The sequence below is a fragment of the Pseudophryne corroboree genome, chromosome 5, assembly GCF_028390025.1.
Source record: "Pseudophryne corroboree isolate aPseCor3 chromosome 5, aPseCor3.hap2, whole genome shotgun sequence".
NCBI classification, from domain to species: Eukaryota; Metazoa; Chordata; class Amphibia; order Anura; family Myobatrachidae; genus Pseudophryne; species Pseudophryne corroboree.
Window position 1 is genome coordinate 427616387 of NC_086448.1, and position 20169 is coordinate 427636555.

Consider the following 20169-nt stretch of genomic DNA (forward strand, 5'->3'; position numbering starts at 1 on the left):
TGTGAGAACACTATAATGCCGTGGAGGGGGGTGGAAGTCCTGTGCGAAACCCGCAATTCAGTTTCTGTGCACGCCTGTGTGTGCCTTCTAATTTACACAACACAATTTTTTTAATTTTATTTTGTTCAGAGACTCTAAGCCATAATGATATGTGAAACACGAAGATATGTCCCCATTTAACATTAATGCATGTTAAAAATGTGTATGGTCCTTCCTTTAGATAAACACAAACAAGGCAGTAAATGTGGTTTCTAACAAACTCATTAATTTGTAAAGGCAGTCATTTTTTTCATTTAAAAAAAACAAAAAGTAAATTTTATTTGTGTATTTTTCACAAAACATGCAAATGTGTAAAGTTGGACAATGTTTATAAATGGTCATGTGGGCCATGTTAAACATTTGTCTTAAACAATGTTTTTTTTTTCTTTCTTTTTTTCAAAATGCTCTTACAAAAACAAAATGGATGCTAGGGCCAACATGACATCTGAAAATGGGTGCAGTAATTTTGGGGAAAAAAACACATGTGCTTGGTAATTGACATTATGGCCATGACTAATAATGTGCCAAAATATAATTGTCTTGACAATACACAAACAGTGGTGCAGCTGAATTAACCATGAGAAGACCTAAGGATTTGAACAGACAATGATATGTGCAAGGTGATAAAGGCACAAGGCAAACAGATTATTTTTTACATTTATAAACAAAGAAAACATTTTTTTTAAGCATATAACACCTTGCACATATCAGTGCTTAGTAAAATTAATATGACTTAGCCATGTTCATTCATAGTCCACACTGTGTCAAACTTTTATTAATTTTTTCATAACATTTTTTACTCACCAGACAGCTGAGGTGATCGTGGCTCATCACTTTGAGGACTTGCCAAAATGTCCAGAGGTGGCTGGGGCAACACTGCAGAGATGCTGTGTCCTCTCACCCCTGCTCTTCTCCCTGTACACAAATGACTACCTCAGAGGCGCAATCAGTAAGGATCATCAAATTCGCCGATGACACCACCGTCATCGGCCTCATCAAGGATGGGGACGAATCGGCCTATAGACGGGAAGTAGACCGGCTGGCCCAGTGGTGCATCCACAACAACCTTGACCTCAACCCCCTCAAAACTGTCGAGATGATAGTGGACTTCAGGAAGAAGTCATCTAGTGCACCTCCGCTAACGATTGCTGACAGTGTGGTATCGCTAGTGGACTCCTTCAAGTTTCTAGGGACCACAATCTCCAGGGACCTTAAATGGGGGTCCAACACTGACGCCACTGTTGGGAAAGCGCAGCAGAGGTTGTTCTTCCTCAGGCAACTAAGGAAGTTCAACATCCCACAGAAGCTCCTGCTCCTCTTCTACTCCGCGATTGTGGAGTCGGTACTGTGCTCCTCGATACTCGTATGGTACAGCTCCGCCAGCGCGAGGGACATATGCAGGCTCCAAAAGGTGGTCCGAACCGCAGAGAAGATCATCGGGGCCGACCTTCCCTCAGTCCAGGACCTGTACTTGTCCAGAGCTAAAAAGCGGGCAATGAAGATAGTAAAAGACCAGCTACACCCCGGCCACAGCATGTTTAACTTGCCTCCTTCAGGCAGGCGTTACAGGGCTGTCCCCGCCAGATCCACCAGAAGCCTCAAAAGTTTCTTTCCCCAAGCTGTCCGCCTGCTGAACTCCTGAACATTGACTGACTAGACGTACGTGTAACTCACTTGTGTCCCTACGGTATACCTATCTGTGTAACTTTACTTGCCCCCCCCCCCCCCCCCACACACACACACACACCTGCTTACCTGTTACCTACTTGGCTGTTGTATAGCAAACCGAAGACAAATTCCTAGTATACGTAAGTATACCTGGCCAATAAAGCTGATTCTGATTCTGACCCGTTTGCACGCAGTGTTTCTTCACTTCGGTGCGAACGGGTCAGAACTGCTCATGCGCTGCGCCCACAATGTGCACATGCGTTGTTGCCCAGCAAAAGAAGAGAGAAGAAAGTGATCGCTAGCGCGATCGCAAGAAGATTGACAGCAGGGAGGCGTTTCAGGGTGGATACTCACCATTTTCCGGGCGTGGAGATCCGAACGCAGGTGTGTCCAGGCATTTGGAGGGCGGTTGTCTGACGTCAATTCCGGGACCTTCATCACTGGATCCATCGCACAGGGTAAGTAACTGCAGGGCTTGTCTTGTTCTGCATAAAACTTTTTTAGCATAGCAGGGCTGCACAAGCGATTGCTGCCCTGCTATGCTAAATTACACTCCCCCATAGGTGGCGTCTAGTTGATTGCACGAGCAGCAAAAAGTTGCTACGTGTGTTTTGGATTCGGGTGTTTTTTTCAAAAAACCCTAAAAAACAGCTTAAATCATAGAATTTGGGGGTCATTTTGATCCCATAGTATTATTAACCACAATAACCATAATTTCCACTCATTTCCAGTCTACTCTGAACACCTCACACCTCACAATATTATTTTTAGTCCTAAAATTTGCACCGAGGTCACTGGATGGCTAAGCTAAGCGACACAAGTGGCCGATACAAACACCTGGCCCATCTAGGAGTGGCACTGCAGTGTCAGGCAGGATGGCACTTCAAAAAAATAGTCCCCAAACAGCACATGATGCAAAGAAAAAAAAGAGGCGCACCAAGGTCGCTGTGTGACTAAGCTAAGCGACACAAGTGGCCGACACGAACACCTGGCCCATCTAGGAGTGGCACTGCAGTGTCAGACAGGATGGCACTTCAAAAAAATTGTCCCAAAACAGCACATGATGCAAAGAAAAAAAGAGGCGCACCAAGGTCGCTGTGTGACTAAGATAAGCGACACAAGTGGCCGACACAAACACCTGGCCCATCTAGGAGTGGCACTGCAGTGTCAGGCAGGATGGCACTTCAAAAAAATTGTCCCCAAACAGCACATGATGCAAAGAAAAAAAGAGGCGCACCAAGGTCGCTGTGTGACTAAGCTAAGCGAAACAAGTGGCCGACACGAACACCTGGCCCATCTAGGAGTGGCACTGCAGTGTCAGACAGGATGGCACTTCAAAAAAATTGTCCCCAAACAGCACATGATGCAAAGAAAAAAAGAGGCGCACCAAGGTCGCTGTGTGACTAAGCTAAGCGACACAAGTGGCCGACACGAACACCTGGCCCATCTAGGAGTGGCCCTGCAGTGTCAGACAGGATGGCACTTCAAAAAAATTGTCCCCAAACAGCACATGATGCAAAGAAAAAAGAGGCGCACCAAGGTCGCTGTGTGACTAAGCTAGTATACTTGACGACACAGAGGTAGGTAGAGCAGTGGCCTACTGTACCGTAATGCTATATATTATATACTGGTGGTCAGCAAACTGTGCAAAACTGAAATGCACCACAGGTATGGATGGATAGTATACTTGACGACACAGAGGTAGGTACAGCAGTGGCCTTCCGTACCGTACTGCTATATATACTGGTGGTCACTGTGTCAGCAAACTGCAAAACTAAAATGCACCACAGGTATAGAATGTAGATGGATAGTATACTTAATGACGACACAGAGGTAGGTACAGCAGTGGCCTTCCGTACCGTACTGCTATATATACTGGTGGTCACTGTGTCAGCAAACTGTAAAACTAAAATGCACCACAGATATAGAATGTAGATGGATAGTATACTTAATGACGACACAGAGGTAGGTACAGCAGTGGCCTTCCGTACCGTACTGCTATATATAGTATACTGGTGGTCACTGTGTCAGCAAACTGCAAAACTAAAATGCACCACAGGTATAGAGTGCAGATGGATAGTATACTTAATGACGACACAGAGGTAGGTACAGCAGTGGCCTTCCGTACCGTTCTGCTATATATACTGGTGGTCACTGTGTCAGCAAACTGCAAAACTAAAATGCACCATAGGTATAGAATGTAGATGGATAGTATACTTAATGACGACACAGAGGTAGGTACAGCAGTGGCCTTCCATACTGTACTGCTATATATACTGGTGGTCACTGTGTCAGCAAACTGCAAAACTAAAATGCACCACAGGTATAGAATGTAGATGGATACTAGTATACTTAATGACGACACAGAGGTAGGTACAGCAGTGGCCTACTGTACCATAATGCTATATAATATATACTGGTGGTCACTGGTCAGCAAAACTCTGCACTGTACTCCTCCTATATAATATTATACTGGTGGTCCCCAGCAGGGCCGGTGCTAGGGTGTCCGGCGCCCCCCTGCAAACAATAAATATGCGCCCTCCCTCCCATGTGTAGTAAAGGGACAGTGCTCGTCAAAGGGGCGTGGTCTCACATTGAAGGGGCATGTCCACATAATAGTGTCCCCTATTCAAATTACGCTACACAGTATCACAATCATATTAACATTATACCACACGTAGTGCCCGATTCATATTGCACCAAATAGTTGTGTATCTAATTCACATTACGACACACAGTAGTGCTCCTTATACACAATACCCACAGTAGTGTCCCTTATACACATAACACCCGCAGTAGTAGTGCCACACAAAATGCCCACAATGATAGCGTGCATAATACATAATGCTCACAGTAGTCGTGCCACACAGAACGCCCACAGCAGTAGTGCCACACAGAAGCCCACAGAAGTAGTGCAACAATTAATGCCCCTTACACTTAAGTCAACCGGAGGGGAGGAGATAGAGGTGGTGTGTGGTACTTACCGCACACAGATCCGTGGAGAGTGCTGCCAGCGCCGCTGCCTAAAGTGCAGTGAGGAGGCAGGGAGCCGGAGGAACCAAGCCGGAGCCGTGCTTCACGCTGCTGAGCGGGAGAGCATCGGCTCTGTGCGGGAGAGTGCTGCCGGCGCCAGGGCCGGATTAAGCTTTAGGGGGGCCCGGAGCACTTAAGACAGGGAGGCCTTCACCTCTTGTCAGCACTGCCCCCTGGCTGTGTCTGTGCAGGTCCTATCCCAAGGGGCCATCTAGAACATACAAGGGCTTGGGTAATGGAGGGAACCTCCAGCTCATCTCCCCAGTGTCTCTCAGACTCAATCACCTCCTAGTATGTCTTTATTACTGTGGATGTGATGCGTCGTTCTTTATGTTGGAAATCCCGTGAGTGCTGCATGGCTTGCTTGTTTACGTATTCCCTATTTGGAGGGCACCGGGACCATTTGCTGTTGTGGGAAAGCTGGTGTCAGTCACATTGCCTCATATATGGTACAGAATATATGATATATATATATATATATATATATAGATATATAGATATATATACACATACATACAGCACCTATTCCCAGCACTCCCCCAGATACACATCCATACATTACTTGCTCCGGTGCCCTCCTAGGTATACTGGTACCATATATATGCAGGTTTGGTAAGGCAAATAAAGATGGATTCACTGTGGTAACAAGGTCTCCTGAGTGCCGCCTTACCAAACCTGCATATATATGGTACCAGTATACCTAGGAGGGCACCAGAGCAAGTAATATATGGCTATATATATATATATATATATAATATCCAGAGGTTTGGCACTCCATGTAAATGAACAAGGGCAATTTATACAATCACATACACACAGAAAAAAAAATATGTGGGTGGGCACAGTACGGTATATATCTCATAGAGCACCACAGCAGGCAGTCGGCGGCACCCACCCCCCCCCCCCAATCCTCGAAGAAGAAGTGGCCAGTAACCACAGTAGTGCCGGCACACTGCACCCCCACCCACGGTACAGTTCTTCCCTCCGTCTGTCATTTTACAGCCGGGGGCGGAAAACTCACCCCCGCACAGCAGCAACTTCAGGCAAGCAAACCCAGCGCTCTGTGGAGCGCTTCAGAGAAGTGAAGCTGCTCCCTGGGGACTTCGCCGGGACAGACCTTTTGCGGAGGTACACTGTCCCGGCAACTGCTTTCAATTAAGTAGTACTACCCCTGAGCCCCTCCCCTTAATCCATCTCCTGCCGGCACCGCTGCCTAAAGTGCAGGAGGAGGGGGCGGAAACAGGAGGGAGGGAGCCGGAGCCGCGCTACACGCTGTCTGCGTCTGTCATACAGTGTGACAGACGCAGAGCCAGCCGAGAGCCAGCAGCAACAGCAAAGCGGGGAAAGCGCCTCTTCCGACCAGCGCCTCCCTGCTTTGCAGGAGCTGCTGAGCGGGTAGCGCCGGCTCTGGTCCCCAGTCCCCACAATAAAACAGCACACTGAGCACAGATATGGAGTGTTTTTCAGGCAGACAACGTATACTGGTGGTCACTGTCAGCAAAACTCTGCACTGTACTCCTCCTATATACAGCTGCTCCCCAGTCCCCACAATTAAGTAATAAGCAAGCACAAAATATTTGCAATGCTTCAACAAAAACGGAGAGGACGCCAGCCACATCCTCTCCCTAACATTTCCAATGCACGAGTGAAAATGGCAGCGACGCGCGGCTGCTTATATAGAATCCGAATCTCGCGAGAATCCGACAGCGGGATGATGACGTTCGGGCGCGCTCGGGTTACCCGAGCCATACGGGAGAATCCGAGTATGGCTCGGACCCGTGTAAAAAGGGTGAAGTTCGGGGGGGGTTCGGTTTCCGAGAAACCGAACCCGCTCATCACTAATATATATACATAGTCATTTGGTAAAGAGGGCACTCAGCAATTTGGTTAAAAAGCGTCAAAAGGTCCCATTTAATTCAATATAGAGGCAATATCATAGCTTACAATCAAGTCGACGTTTCGATCAAGTACAATTATCTTTTTCATTCACAATATAATAATAATAATAATAATAACAATAACAATAACAATATTACTTCCAAAAATGGAGTTAGAAATAAGTGAATCATATAAACGACTCAGGCCTTGGCTTTTATTTATGAGTGATGGTTTTGCAACTATCAGTGAGAAATCTTCTTTTGTCTCTCATGATGATGCAAGACCTTTTCACTCTAGAAGAGGTGTAAAAAAAAATGATAACCACAAAGGCAGTAGAACAAACGGTGTGTTCAGAACTATTACACATCCCTGAGGAGACTCTAGGTGTGACCATGTTAGCTATATGTGAGTCTGACATGTATCACACTGTCCTCATTAAGAAGCCTCTTTCACTTCCTTCCGCTATTTCTGCACCATCTGCACATGTGGGGAGCATTACAAGTAAAGATGGTGATGAGGACATAATAGAAATTGAGGATGCTTGTGTGAAAATGGAACAGGATGAGAGGGTAATGTGTGTACTACTACTAACTGACACTGAAGATGAGGATGAGTAATTCAGCCACCAATGGCTGCAGTTTTTGCCTGTGATAAAAAGAAAGTCATTGTGATACCTAGGAATAAGAACAAAAAAGCCACCTCTTGGGTTTGGAATTATTTTTACCCAAATCATGACAGTTTTTGTGAGTGCATCAGCTCCATTTGTGAGGTCAAAGTTAGTAAAGGTAGGGATGTTAGCCATCTAGTCACCTCCTTCATTTTACATAATTTGCAGTGAGTTCATGAAATTTATTTTATTAGATTATAATATAAGTAACACATCAACCTCCTCATTAGTGATCAGAGGTAGTTTTTCCAAAAAATTATTTTGTGGGGGTACAAACAAACCAAGCACCTCAGCCACAAAAGTATCAGTTGCTGTTGCTGAAGTGTTTGGTTGTTAAACTGTGCATGTTCTTTTTAATATCCAACATATGAGCTCAAGGACAATTCCATCTTGCACCACTTTTCTTTTTTGTGACTGCTGTGGGGCAAGGTTTCATTGATGTGCTATAAACTGCCATGTGTTTTTGTTGCTTCTCTGTCACTTAGTAACCAGCCAGCTCACTTCAGCCTTTGGCCTAAACTGGATAAAAACAATACTGTGAGCTGTAAGGTAGCGATAATTGACTGGAAATGACTGGAAATTAATTGTTATTGAGGTTACTAATACTGTGGAAACCAAAAATGCCTAAATTATTTGTGTTTGTGATTTTTTGAAAAAAAAGTTTAAAAAGATTAATGAAAGTTATAAAAAGTTAAATAAAAGTTTAAAAAAAGTAAAAAAAAGTTACAAAAAGTGTAATTAAGAAAAGTTAAAAAGTTAAAGGAAAGTGACAATGCAGGCTATTCCCCACTGTGTTTACATAAGCAGTGTGACACCGAAGTGTCATTTGCAAAGTTTAAAACAAAGTGAAAACTGTATATCCATAGCATACAAATACTGTGACTCTGCAGACTGTACCTTACTATGTATCCATAATGTATAAATACTGTGACTACATAGGTCATACCCCACTGTGTATCCATAACATACAAGGACTGTGACTCTACAAGCCATACTCCTCTGTATCCATAATGTACAAGTACTTTTACTGTGCAGGCCGCACTCCTCTGAGTATCAATAATGTACAAGTACTGTAACTCCTCAGGCCCATTGTGTATTCATAACATACAAGTATTGTGACAATGTGGGCTGGACCCCACTTTGTTAACATACTGTAAGTGATGTGACTCCTCAGTGTTATTTGTGAACAAAGTTTTAAAAGAAGATTTAAAAAAAAAATTGTGCTGTACCCCACTGTATATTCATAACATAAGTACTGTGACTTCACATGCAGTACCCGACAAATGAAATAACAAACAGTACAAGTACCATAGCAGGCCATACCCCCAGGGCAGCCATCAGTGGGGGAATGGTGTCCCGGGCCCTTACAGAGAGGACGACCCACCCCTGGTACCTACTGCCAATACCTGTAGAGCTGCACCAGTCTGTGAATCAACAGCAGTCTGATGCACAGGGAGGACTTCTTAAAACAAGCCTTCCCTGTGCATCAGCTCTCTGTAAACCATTTATGTAGGTCTGCAACACTCCACCTATATGTTACATCACAATAGGGGTGGAGCAGTGTGACAGAATCTTTATTTTGGGAGGGAGGGGCCCTTTTTATTTTGTCAGTCCCAGGCACCGCAATTTCTGATGGCAGCCCTGCATACCCCACTGTGTATCCATAACATACAAGTACTGTGACTGCAGGCTGTACCCTACTGTGTGTTTCCATAACAAACAAGTACTGTGACACCACACGCTGCACCCCACTGTGTATCCATAACCTATAAGTACTGTGACTGCTGTGTGGCAACGTTTCATAGATTTGCTATAAAGTGCTGTGTGTTTGTGCTGCTGCTCTGTCGCTTAGTAAGTAGCCAGCTCACTTCAGCCTTTGGCCTAAAGTGGATAAAAACAATATTGTTAGATGTGAGCTGGTCAAAATTGACTGGAAAGTTGAAATTAATGTTATTGAGGTTAATAATTCTCTAGGAACAAAAACAGACACAAATTGTGATTTTAGCTTTTTTTGGAAATTTTTGGGAAAAATAAAAATCCAAGAACAAAACCAGTCATGGCCAAAATACAAAACCAAATACAAAATCAAAACTGGATGATGAGTTAAAACCAAAACTAGCAAAAGTGGTGCACACATCCCTAATTATAATATAAATAGTAGCAGAAAACAGGTAAAAAATAGTTGCGGATAAAATCTACAATAGGGGTTTTCAACTCCAGTCACCAAATCCGAACTACCAACCTCATAACCCACATCCAGACACTTGACACATGAGCTCTTTGCTCCTGTGTTGTAAGCCTACTAGAGATGTGCACCGGAAATTTTTCGGGTTTTGGTTTTGGATTCGGTTCCGCGGCCGTGTTTTGGATTCGGACGCGTTTTGGCAAAACCTCCCTGAAATTTTTTTGTCGGATTCGGGTGTGTTTTGGATTCAGGTGTGTTTTTTCAAAAACCCCTCAAAAACAGCTTAAATCATACAATTTGGGGGTAATTTTGATTCTATGGTATTATTAACCTCAATAACCACAATTTCCAGTAATTTCCAGTCTATTCTGAACACCTCACACCTCACAATACTATTTTTAGTCCTAAAATTTGCACCGAGGTCGCTGGATGACTAAGCAAAGCGACCCAAGAGGGCGGCACAAACACCTGGCCCATCTAGGAGTGGCATTGCAGTGTCAGACAGGATGGCACTTAAAAAAATTGGCCCCAAATGGCACATGATGCAAAGAAAAGAGAAAAAGAGGTGCACTGTGGTCGCTGGACGGCTAAGCTAAGCGACACAAACACCCTCAATATCACAGGAATTATTCGTTCTAATCAGTGGTATTATTGGACCAAATCACTGGAAGAAAATGACAAAATCACTGGAATTATTCGTTCTAATCAATGGTATTATTGGTCCAAATCACTGGAAGAAAATGACAAAATCACTGGAATTATTCGTTCTAATCAATGGTATTATTGGTCCAAATCACTGGAAGAAAATTACAAAATCACTGGAACTATTCGTTCTAATCAATGGTATTATTGGTCCAAATCACTGGAAGAAAATGACAAAATCCTGGAATTATTCATTCTAATCAATGGTATTATTGGTACAAATCACTGGAAGAAAATGACAAAATCACTGGAATTATTCGTTCTAATCAATGGTATTATTGGTCCATATCACTGGAAGAAAATGGAATGGATGGATACTTGCAGTGACACAGAGCTGCAAGATACAGCAATGGCCTACTGTAAACAACTATATACTGTTGGGTCACCAAAATGCTGCACTGTAATACTATATATACTGCTCACAAAATTGCCGCACAGATATGGAATGGATATTTGCAGTGACACAGAGCTGCAAGATACAGCAATGGCCTACTTTACAACTATATACTGTTAGTTACCAAAATACTGCACTGTAATACTATATATACTGCTCACAAAAATGCAGCACAGATATGGAATGGATACTTGCAGTGACACAGAGCTGCAAGATACAGCAATGGCCTACGGTACTGTACTACTATAATTATTATATAGATGACAGATATAAAGTTACATTGTGGGGGAATCCAGTATACGTTCTGTCACCAGGTACCAGTGAATGACCACATCATGCATATATATAGGTGACAGATATAAAGTTACATTGTGAGGGAATCCAGTATACGTTCTGTCACCAGGTACCAGTGAATGACCACATCATGTATATAGGTGACAGATATAAAGTTACATTGTGGGGAAATCCAGTATACGTTCTGTCACCAGGTACCAGTGAATGACCACATCATGTATATACTAGGTGACAGATATAAAGTTACATTGTGGGGGAATCCAGTATACGTTCTGTCACCAGGTTCCAGTGAATGACCACATCATGTATATAGGTGACAGATATACAGTTACATTGTGAGGGAATTCAGTACATGTTCTGTCACCAGGTACCAGTGAATGACCACATCATGTATATAGGTGACAGATATAAAGTTACATTGTGGGGGAATCCAGTATACGTTCTGTCACCAGGTACCAGTGAATGACCACATCATGTATATAGGTGACAGATATAAAGTTACATTGTGAGGGAATTCAGTACATGTTCTGTCACCAGATACCAGTGAATGACCACATCATGTATATAGGTGACAGATATAAAGTTACATTGTGGGGGAATACAGTTTACGTTCTGTCACCAGGTACCAGTGAATGGCCACATCATGTATATACTTATACTGGTGGTCCCCAGTCCCCACAATGCAGCACACTGATCAGATATTTGCAGCACACTGAGCACAGATATGGGGTGTTTTCATGCAGAGAACATAGATATTTTCAGCACACTGAGCACAGATTATTTGCAGCACACTGAGCACAGATATTTGCAGCACACTGAGCCAGAGGCGTATCTAGGGTAGGGCGAGTGGGGCACGTGCCCTGGGCGCCTTGGCAGGCCCAGGAGAGGGGGGCGCCGCCAGCGGCCAGGGCATCATGCCCCACTCGCCTCCGTCAACCCTAAATGTGAGGGGAGGAGAGCGCAGCGTCTCTCCCTCCCCTCACCGCCGCTGCCAGCACTAGCAGCGCTGATGTGTCCGGTCTCCGGCGTTAGCCAATCAGAGCTTGCGGACCGGCTCCTGATTGGCTGCTGGTCCGCCAGCTCTGGTTGGCTAGCGAACCGGCGCCAGACACAGCCGCCAGAGACGGGACGGGAGACCTGGACGGAGCGGTGAGGGGAAGGAGAGGCGCTGCGCTCTTCTCCCCTCACATAAGCGGCCGGTGAGTGAACGGGGGAGGGGGAGGGGGGGCACGGGCACAGTGGGGCATGTAACTGGCACTGGGTGGGGCCTGGCACTGTAGGGCATGTATCTGGCACTGTGGGGCATGTAACTGGCACAGTAGGGCAATGTAACTGGCACTGTGGGGCATGTATCTGGCACAGTGGGGCAATGTAACTGGCACTGTGGGGCATGTATCTGGCACAGTGGGGCAATGTAACTGGCACTGTGGGGCATGTATCTGGCACTGTGGGGCAATGTAACTGGCCCTGTGGGGCATTATCTGGCACAGTGGGGCAATGTAACTGGCACTGTGGGGCATGTATCTGACACAGTGGGGCAATGTAACTGGCACAGTGGGGCATGTATTTGACACAGTGGGGAAATGTAACTGGCACTGTGGGGCATTGTATCCGGCACTGTGGGGCAATGTAACTGGTACTGTGGGGCATGTATCCGGCACTGTGGGGCATTGTATCTGGCACTGTGGGGCAATGTAACTGGCACTGTGGGGCAATGTAACTGGCACTGTGGGGCAATGTATCTGGCACTGTGGGGCAATGTAACTGGCACTGTGGGGCATGTATCCGGCACTGTTGGGCATTGTATCTGGCACTGTGGGGCAATGTAACTGGCACTGTGGGGCAATGTAACGGGCACTGTGGGGCAATGTAACTGGCACTGTGGGGCATGTATCCGGCACTGTGGGGTATTGTATCTGGCACTGTGGGGCAATGTAACTGGCACTGTGGGCCATTTTCAGTGGCCACACCCCTTTGGGAGCATGGCCACACCCCTTCTGGAGTGTGGCCATGCCCATTTTTGCCCTGGACTCCAAAAACCCTAGTTACACCTCTGCACTGAGCACAGATTACGGAGCTTTTCAGGGAGAGAACGCTGCCACGTCCTCTCCGTTCAATCTCCAATGCACGAGTGAAAATGGTGGCGACGCGCGGCTCCTTATATAGAATACGAATCTCGCGAGAATCCAACAGCAGAATGATAACGTTCAGGCGCGTTCTGCTTAACCGAGCAAGGCAGGAAGATCCAAGGCTGCCTCGGAACCATGTAAAATGGGTGAAGTTCGGGGGGGTTCGGATCCCGAGGAACCGAACCCGCTCATCTCTAAAGCCTACTAATACAGCTTTCAAATAGCTAATGCAGTAAGCACTGGCATATCTATAATGGGTGCAGTGTGTGCGGTGCACACGGGCCCCTGGGACCAGAGGGGGCCCACACCGCACACACTGCACCCATTTCTTCTATACTTACCTTTCCGGAGTCCATCGCTGACCGTGTGTTGGCCCCCTCCTCTCTTGCAGCCGTCACCACCGCTGCTAGCGCACTGACCACTAGAGACTCTGGCACAGTGCCAGAGTCTACAGTGTATGCGCAAGACTCTGGAAAAATGGCGCGGCGGCCATTTTTCAGAGTCCTGCGCATGCGCTGTAGACTCTGGCACTGTACCAGAGTCTCAGCACTGAGAGCGCTAGTAGCGGCTGTGACGGCTACAGGAGAGGAGGGGGCCCACACACAGAGTCTGCAGATGGGTCCCCTCCTCTTTAGAAATGCAGCTGCCAGTAAGGAACCGGCTTTTGAACACCCTTCTGACCCGGTTCTGAACACGCTATACCCCTTTCACATCGCATTTTGGAGCCGTATTATTACCAGGTTATTCCCGTGTTGGTGCCTTTCACACTGAACCCGGTTCAACCATTGAAAACAGTGTGATGTCATTTTAAATCAACCTTTCTGTCTCACATTGATGAGGTTTGAAAGGTATTACAAGGAGGGGCTGGGGAGTGCTCAGTAGTGCAGCAATCATGGCCGACACAGCACATGTCTCTATAGACTTTGTGATAGTCTCAGCTGTACTGCTCCTGTATTCTGCCTGTGATATTTGAGCTTCTCACATTCTGTAGCTTGTTCAGCAGCTATGTTATGAGGAGGAGAAGGCTGCAGTATTTGAGAGACACCGCCATTCGTCGTCGACAATACCTGCGCAGGAGGAGATCATTTATATCAGCTTCTGTGACCATCATACTCAGCCTTAACCTCTGTACACAACAAAGATTGTGGGCTAGAGATAGAATGGCAGCATGGGCAAGTTTTTATGCAAAGTGTGCTGAACTTTCAGGATGTTCAGTGGAAGTGTTACTTCAGAATGTTGCATCAGACATTCCACTACCTTTTGGATTTATTGTCCCCAGCACTCTCTAGACCAGGGCTGGCCAAACCGGTCCTCGAGATCTACCAACAGTTCATGTTTTCCAGTCCTCCTGGAGATCTGTAGAATTGTCAGTTAGGAATGAATGCAGCACATCTTAATTAGTAATGACTACACCTGTGCACCAGCTTGGTGGTCTGGAAAATGTGTACTGTTGGTAGATCTCGAGGACTGGTTTGGCCAGCCCTGCTCTAGACAGTCCACAAACTTCAGGTCACCAATAGAGCCGAGCAGGAGGCTAGCTATAGTATTGTGGTGGAAGGCCACTACAGGTGAATATCGCACAACTGCTTGCCTCTTTGGTGTGGGGATATCTACTGTTTGCACCATTGTACATGAGGTGACCAGAGCATTGGTGGACAACCTATACCACAGATTTATTTCTCTGCTGCATGGCCAGCATTTGGCTGAAACAATTAAGGGATTTGTGAAGTCTGGATATCCGCAGTGCGCAGATGCAATATATGGCACCCACATCCCTATAATCGCACCTCATGATAATCTTGCCGACTACTACAACAGAAAGGGATAGCATTCCATTGTTTTGCAAGCTGTGGTGGATCATAAGTATTGGTAAGAATGTTCTTGCCAGTGTGTTTTCTTAATACTTATTGTTTATAACCCTTTTTAAAATTATATATATATTTTTATATTAGCTTCACAGATGTATTCATCGGTTGGCCGGGACAGTCACATGGCGCTCGAGAGCTTGCTAACTCGGATCTATACCACCTAACAGAGGACAAGCAAGGGGGATACCTTTTTCCAAGAGAGGTGATTTTGTTTAATAATTATTTATTCTGTGGGATACACTGGGCTCCACAAGGATTAACATCGGGGGTGTAGAGTAGGATCTTGATCCGAGGCACCAACAGGCTCATAGCTTTGACTGTTCCCAAGATGCACAGCGTCACCTCCTCTATAACCCCGCCTCCATGCACAGGAGCTCAGTTTGTAAGTTGGTGCCATGCAGTAAGCAGGCAATCAACAGGGGGGCTGCCATTGCAGCCCATATTATCGGTTTAATCAGAAGAAAGAAGAACTTTTGAAGACTTCAAGGGCTGCAGCTTTTATTCATGTCATAAGACATCCTTTGCTGCAGCTCCATCACTCCCCCAGCAGCGCTGTATACTCCCACGCCCTGGTTGCCGGGTAACTACAGAGGAGGCTCCAGTGTCTTTCCTGTCAGTCACACACACACGCCGCTGTCCTCCAGGACTGCGTGGCCGCTGGTGCAAGGGGAGGTAAGGGGTCTCTTTGGCCTGCTGTTAACCGTGATCCAGCGCGGCCGCGGGAGGTGGGCCGTGCGCGCTGGCGTGGACACTGTAATAGGGCAGCCGCTCCACTAGTCACCGGGACACAGGGTACAGGTGGTGGTTTTTCTCTCATAAAAACCCCGATTTTAATCAAAGCCCGCAGCGCCCGGTGGGGGATTAGGCCTAACCTGTAGTCCCTCCCCCAGCCCCAGGGCGCCATTTCAGTGAATGCTCCCTCCCGGGAGCAGCATATCTCTCCCTTACTCCCTGTCAGCTGCCATCACAATGGAGCTGTGCTGTTCCTGGGACTGCTGGGGCAAATCCTCCTCTGTAAAGCCGCCTGCTCGCCAGCGCTGTGCATTTTACAGGACACTTAAGTATTCTACCTGTCAAGGGACAGTGGTAGTTAAGAAAGAGTGCATACATTCAGGGCTGTGCGGTACAAACACCCTGTGATATACATCCAGTATCTACTGTGCTTTGTTATAGTTATATATAGCTATACAGAGTATTACTTTGTATTGCTAGTCCAGTGCAGTTTTATGGTGTGTAATTTCTGCATGGTACGCTTGTGACTATATGTGTGTGTGCATGTAGCTGCTGCGTGGCTGCCATATCGGTTATTTCACTCAGCGTGCTACTCCTATATTCTGTAACCTGAGGGGGCTAAGTGTGTCAGGTTTGCTAAATAATATAGGTATTTCACAAGATATACTTGCTGTGTATTTTTCTTTGTGATTTATAGTCACCTTATATCTCTTGGATTCCCGGTTTGTGCTGACAGGACAGTCACACTTCACTGGGAGTTCTTGCTAGGTATATTGGCCCTCATTCCGAGTTGATCGCAGCAGTTCATCGCATCGCAAATGGAAAAATTCGCAAACTGCGCATGCGCAAAAGCAGAAATGCGCGTGCGCAAAGGGAGCGATACGACGCTTGTGCAAAATTACTAACTGAAAATCAGCTCGTACTACATCACCGAAAAGAGGGAGTGACGGAGGTGTGGCAGAGGCTCGGCTTCGTTATCTAACGAAATGGGCGTGAAAGTGGGCGGCTAGTGTGGGAGTATGCAACCGGCAGTAGGCGTGTTTTGTGCAGAAATGCATAGCCGATGGTAAAAAGTACACAACAAATGTTCGCTATCTTGACGCAGCCGAGGAGTAAGTCTGCAGCTACTCAGCACTTACGAAGTACTGTTACAAGTGTGTCTGCCCTAATTAGCAATTAATTGGCAAATGAATTCACCTGTTGACCAATTACTTGCCAAACACTGCAGTTACAAATGACTCCAAACAGCAATTGTATGCCCACATAACAATTGTAAATTTACCAGGTATAAATCTGACACACTCACAAATAATGCACTGTATTTTTTTTCTTTTAAATACTTTGATGTTAACTGCATGTTTTCATTAAATGATGAATACTTTGCAATTTAATCAAGTGTGAATAAACCAACTTATAAATTACATCAGCTAAATGTTCTCGACATAAACATCTTCCTTTGTACATACCAAATTACATGAGCTACATAATGCAGCCTACACTTAATGTTACTTAAGACCAATTTTTTATTTGTTTGTGGGAATATGTGTCCATATCTATTAGTATGCCATGTTACCCCTAGTAACCCAAGTTCAAATCTAATGTTTGTATTTTTTATATGCTCAGTTAAGTGTTGTGCAAGGCATACATTTTTTAAATTATAATTTTCAATGTTTGTATGAATATTCTGATTGTTCCCTTGTTCCACAAATGTCAATATGCCATGTTAAAGTTTACAGGGCACAGTTTTCCAGAGTGCATAACCTTTAATAAAACACACAAACATTTTATTTTTTATTTTTATTTTACTTCAATAAATAAAGTAAAGCAGCAACACAACATGGCTACAAACGAGCATCACATACAAAGATGGACATAGCAACAAGCAGATGCCAGTGCCAAATTTGACATAGCAGAACCCAGTACTATGGTAAAACCATCTTCTGACAAAATATGATGTTTAATATTTACTACGTATATGTTGTGAACCCCCAGCCAGACGATACTTTTAGGGGAACTGAGGTCGATTCTGGAACCAATACACCAACCCAAACATACACAGCACGCTAGGAAGAGGAAGATGGCTCAGGTGTACACGAAAATAACTCACAGGCTACAAATCTTTAAATAAATAAAAAAATACCCTTTCACCTTGAGGGAGTTGTACATTCTGGCCACACAAGCAAAAAAAAAAAAAAAACATTGAGGCAACATGTCAAACATGGGTGCTGGGCATCTGGAGAGACATCACTTTCTCTTCTTTTTCCCCGCCTGATGTTGTTCTTCACGGCTCGGTCTGCGAAGTGACCTTCGAGGGCCCTGCCCAGTGGGATGTTCTTCCTGGGCAGAGGGAGGGGAGGGAGCAGATGTGGCTGGCTCTCTGCCACTGTGGGCAAGGCAGCCAGCGATGTCCTGGAGCCCTTGCAGAATGGAATTGGCAATTTGTTGGAAGTAGGAGGCGAGTTGCTCTTGGCCCTGCCTGATCTCTGCCAGACCTTGGCAGAGTTGAGCTACACCTTGCTCCACACTGGTTCTGTGCTCATTGAGCCGGACAGGTATCTGGCTTACCTCCCGGATCATACTGTCCTGAAAAGCATTCAGGCTCTCACTAGTGATGAGCGGGTTCGGATCCTCGGGATACGAACCCCCCCGAACTTCACCCATTTTACACAGGTCCGAGGCAGACTCGGATCCTCCTGCCTTGCTCGGTTAACCCGAGCGCGCCCAAACTTCATCATCCCGTGGTCGGATTCTCGCGAGATTCGTATTCTATATAAGGAGCCGCGCGTCGCCTCCATTTTTCACTTGTGCATTGGAGATGATCGTGAGAGGACGTGGCTGGCATCCTCTCAGTTTCTATGTTCAGTGGGCTGCAAATTGTGCTGCAAATATCTGTGCTCAGTGTGCTGCAAATATCTGTGCTCAGTGTGCTGCTGCAAGTGCAAATATCTACGTTCTCTGCCTGAAAAACGCTCCATATCTGACTGTGCTCAGTGTGCTGCAAATATCTGTGCTCAGTGTGCTAATTGCTTTATTGTGGGGACTGGGGACCAGCAGTATTATATAGTAGGAGGACAGTGCAGAGTTTTGCTGACCAGTGACCACCAGTATTATACATTCTCTGCCTGAAAAACGCTCCATATCTGTGCTGCATTGTAGTATATAGTAGGAGGACAGTGCAGAATTTTGCTGACCACCAGTATAACTATATATATATATATAGCAGTACGGTACAGTAGTCCACTGCTCTACCTACCTCTGTGTCGTCAAATATGCTATCCATCCATACCTGTGGTGCATTTCAGTTTTGCACAGTTTGCTGACCACCAGTATATACTATATAGCAGTACGGTACAGTAGGCCACTGCTCTACCTACCTCTGTGTCGTCAAGTATACTATCTATCCATACCTGTGGTGCATTTCAGTTTTGCACAGTTTGCTGACCACCAGTATATACTATATAGCAGTACGGTACAGTAGGCCACTGCTCTACCTACCTCTGTGTCGTCAAGTATACTATCCATCCATACCTGTGGTGCATTTCAGTTTTGCACAGTTTGCTGACCACCAGTATATACTATATAGCAGTATGGTACAGTAGGCCACTGCTCTACCTACCTCTGTGTCGTCAAGTATACTATCCATCCATACCAGTGGTGCATTTCAGTTTTGCACAGTTTGCTGACCACCAGTATATACTATATAGCAATACGGTACAGTAGGCCACTGCTCTACTTACCTCTGTGTCATCAAGTATACTATCCATCCATACCTGTGGTGCATTTCAGTTTTGCCCAGTTTGCTGACCACCAGTATATAATATATAGCAGTACGGTACAGTAGGCCACTGCTCTACCTACCTCTGTGTCGTCAAGTATACTATCCATCCATACCTGTGGTGCATTTCAGTTTTGCACAGTTTGCTGACCACCAGTATATACTATATAGCAGTACGGTACAGTAGGCCACTGCTCTACCTACCTCTGTGTCGTCAAGTATACTATCCATCCATACCTGTGGTGCATTTCAGTTTTGCACAGTTTGCTAACCACCAGTATATAATATATAGCAGTACGGTAAAGTAGGCCACTGCTCTACCTACCTCTGTGTCGTCAAGTATACTATCCATCCATACCTGTGGTGCATTTCAGTTTTGCACAGTTTGCTGACCACCAGTATATAATATATAGCAGTACGGTACAGTAGGCCACTGCTCTACCTACCTCTGTGTCGTCAAGTATACTATCCATCCATACCTGTGGTGCATTTCAGTTGTGCGCAGTATATATAGTAGTAGGCCATTGCTATTGATATATTACTGGCATATAATTACACACATTAAAAAATGGAGAACAAAAATGTGGTGGGTAAAATAGGGAAAGATCAAGATCCACTTCCACCTCGTGCTGAAGCTGCTGCCACTAGCCATAGCCGATGAAATGCCATCAACGTCGTCTGCCAAGGCCGATGCCCAATGTCATAGTAGAGAGCATGTAAAATCCCAAAAAATAAAGCTCAGTAAAATTACCCAAAAAATCTAAATCAAAATCGTCTGAGGAGAAGCGTAAACTTGCCAATGTGC